Source organism: Mastomys coucha, unplaced genomic scaffold, assembly GCF_008632895.1.
Source record: "Mastomys coucha isolate ucsf_1 unplaced genomic scaffold, UCSF_Mcou_1 pScaffold13, whole genome shotgun sequence".
NCBI lineage: Eukaryota > Metazoa > Chordata > Mammalia > Rodentia > Muridae > Mastomys > Mastomys coucha.
In genome coordinates, this window is record NW_022196895.1 from 50,749,574 (window position 1) to 50,753,187 (window position 3,614).

At 40.0% G+C, this 3,614-nt stretch overlaps 1 long non-coding RNA gene across 1 annotated transcript; it reads left to right on the forward strand.

Moving 5' to 3' along the window:
* The first annotated feature begins 1,747 nt into the window (after positions 1 to 1,747).
* On the forward strand, positions 1,748 to 3,319 carry LOC116087176. Its single transcript, XR_004117287.1, has 2 exons — positions 1,748 to 1,949; positions 3,087 to 3,319. It is a non-coding gene; the product is annotated as an uncharacterized LOC116087176 (long non-coding RNA).
* The last annotated feature ends 295 nt before the right edge of the window (positions 3,320 to 3,614 follow it).

Consider the following 3,614-nt stretch of genomic DNA (forward strand, 5'->3'; position numbering starts at 1 on the left):
TTTTTTTTTTTTTTTGAGTGAATTCAGGCACCCTAAAGAGCTTTATTTTCCCCCACTGGAGCAGGAGTTACAGGCAGTTGTGTGACATCCTACTGGGGCTCTAGACACTGAACTCAGGTCCCCTGGAGGAGTCCTATGTATTTTTAACCCTGTACCCATCACTTCAGCCCAAGTTTAAGTCTTCAGAGTAGAATTTTCTCCATTCAAACTATTCTCAAATCTCTCTTCTGTGTTTAGCCAAGGGTAATATAAAAATATACCATGAACAAAACCTGCCTCTTTAAAAAAAAAACAAAACAAACAAACAAACAAAACAAAACAAAACAAAAAAAAGTTTATTCTTATGTCCATTTCCTTATTAAAATGCACTTTATGTAGATTAAAAAATTAATGTCTGTACAGCTGTATCCCAGCTCAGAAAGGGAATCCATAATAATTTTGACAAGACACATCACAGGACATCTGATAGAGGGAACACTGAGCCCGTACCAAAGTATTCTGACAGTCTTCGGAGTTTCAACCATGGCTCCCGTTGTCTGTAGTTTTGGGTCAAGCAATGCTCAACCCTAGATAAGGACAACTGAGTCTGACGTCTTTCACAATTTTGGGCGGCAGTAGTCAGAGCACACCTCCCCGCTGGGCCTTGATGTTCGATGTGATGTCAATGGAAGTGACTTAGCAGTACTGAGCTACAGCATGGTCTGGATTTGCAGGGGGAGGGGGCGTCCAAGGCAACTTCCGTCCCAGTCTGGCACCTTGTCAAAATGGCCCACACGACCATTCTAGTACAGCAGCCTTGGGACTCTAGGTCTTTAAGGGTGAATTGCATGGTCTTTATGAGCCAGTCTTCGAAATTACATACACTAGTCATTTTGGATGCCTCCTTTTCCTACTTTGTTGGTTCAGAGTGAATTCCTGGAGGACTTCCAGTACTAAGGACTCTTACTTGTAACCTCAGACAGTTGGTTAAGAGAGCCAAATGTGTCACTGGAAAAATTCCCTTCAAAGGGAGGAAACACATAATCTCTTTCTGTAGGGCTCTATGGGAACATGTCAAGCAGTTTTGAATGACAAAATTTTTAAGCCATGCGGTATTTAAACTGAGTGTCAGTTGCATCATTTCAGTGAAGAGATTTGGAATAAATACCCTCTAAACTCTGATCCAGCTCTAACCATGAAGTTACCAAATGGGAAACAAAACAGAGGCCTTAAGAACTCTCTCTCCAGGACTGTATTCAAGAAATCCGTTGAGAAAGTAGATAATTGCATTGATAGAGGGTTTGGGTTTTTCTTTTTCTTTTTTCTGATTTACTTATTGTCCTAGTTTGGTTTATATGGCTGTGATAAAGACCGTGACCAAAAGCAACTTGGGGAAGAAAAGGTTTATTTGAAGCACACATCCTGATCACAGCGCATAACTGAAGAAAGCCAGGACAGGAACATGGAGGCAGGAACTGAGACAGGTCTCAGCAGAAGGCTGTTTAACTAGTGTTAGCTAAAGAGTTAAATGGTCCCCCTTTCTTGGTTATATTCTTTCTTCCATTATCTTTATTTTTTTTCCTCCCTGGAAATCATATTGAATAAATGTTATTTACTTTTTCATTGAGGTGCATTGTCTGTGTTTCTTAATCACTTTCTAAGGCTCCCCACGGTTTCTGTTCGTTTGTTTGGTCACTTGTTTCACTTTGCCTATGTTGCTTTGCTAGGGCTGAGCTATGGAAATACTGCAGACTCAGTAGGTTCCACCATGGAAGCTGTCTCTTAGAAGCCGCTGGCTCTCCTCCTAGGCTTTCCCTATGAATGACCACATCTGGTCCGTTTCTTCATGTGTTGAGATGCCATCCTGTTTCAAGAACCTTAGTGAAATTGAACAAGGTTCACTCCCGGGACCTCATTTGCCCAACAGTTCCCTCGTCTGTGACCCTGTTTCAACACATCCACACTTTGAGGTATGTGGGCTTAGGGTTTGTACATCTGGATCTGTGGTCTGCACAGCCAGAACAATTTGGCATCCTTTTACCCTACAATCCACCAGACAACTGCACTCGGTGCTCTCACTCACTAGTTTGTCCGTAAGCCTAACCATTATGCAGACTGTCCTCTTCACAGGGAACTTCTATTTTAATAATCTTCATTTTTTATTTCTAAAAATTCTTGCTTGTTTTCATACCAGTCCATCCTTTTACCCGTGCATTATTTCCTCAAATCTTTTATAGCATTACTTTCTCTTAGTTTAGATGCATACATTCTTCCTCTGGGTTAATTTTGCTTCTAGATTCTGACTCTTCCAAGGTCTTCAAATTACTGGTCACACCTTATCATCTAGGCTTGAAAGCTCTAGAGGGGCTTATCTCTGATTTATCCTCTGGCTTCGGTGTTTCCTCTTAGTGGTTATAAATGCCTGGATAAGCCCTGTAGTAAACACCTTATAAAATTTCCTACCTAGAGATATCAGTTCAAGGGCTTTTCCTGGCAGTCTCCAAAATATTTTGATGATTTTATTCAACACTTCAAAGGAGGAGGCATTGTGTTAATCAAAAATATCAAACAACACCCTATATTGCAATACAAATATTATTAGACCACTATTCTATTTGGAAAAGGAGAATATTCCAGGAGAACCTATTTAATTTTCTGCCTTAAGTAGAAAAAAAATACCCCTATGTAACAGTGACCATGGTTGATGATAAGAGCAAATACTACCTCAAATATTTGTTTTCCATGGGTTGTGTAAAGTTCTGTCATCTCTGAACACAAACCCAGGTTTTCTGCAAGAATAGACCGTGTTCTTAGGCTTAAAGCCATCTTCTCAGCCCGTATGGCTTACTCTTAGTGAGGTCCTTTTCCTGTATCTGCCTGTGGAGAAGGGAAAGAGAAGAACTGGGAGAGAAGGTCTCTGGTGTCTCTTTACACTGGATAACTGTTCTTATAGGATCAAGTTCCAGTCTTATAAAATAATTTAATCTAAGTTTTCTTCCTTCTTCTCTCCAGACACAGTTATACTAGGGACTTCAACATATGAATTTGGGGAACTGTAAACATTTACTATGCAAGTATATTTATTTATTTGATTTTGTTTGCTTTAGATGCTGGTCCTGATTCTACAATCCTCCTGTCTCAATACTGGAATACTATGATCATAGGTGTGCAGCAGCGGATCCAGGCAACAGGTCCTTTCCTGGATAGATGTGTCTTTCAAGGCTTCGAGTGAACAAATCTTACTTCTTACACCATTTATGTTTCTTTCCAAAAAATTAAACTTGTGGCTAGACGAGCCAAAGATTACTTGAGCATATATTAATAAAATTTGATTTCACCATCTCTTTAGTACGTATTTAGTTTATTTATTGCTTATTGAACCAGGGCTCAAACTTACCTAGTGCACTCTGGATAAGCACCCTACCACTGAGCTAGAGACTCAGGCCTGGACTTTATCAACTTACAACTCAAAAGACACTGAGGTAAAACCACACGTCTAGATTGAAAGGGGGAAGGACACATTTTCCAAAGCACTGGGCTTTTGTTGAAAGAGATTAACAACAATTGCCACCTTGTAACAGCAATAAAATTGGGCAGGTATGTTTACGTCAGTCAGAGTGAACATCTGGCTTCAT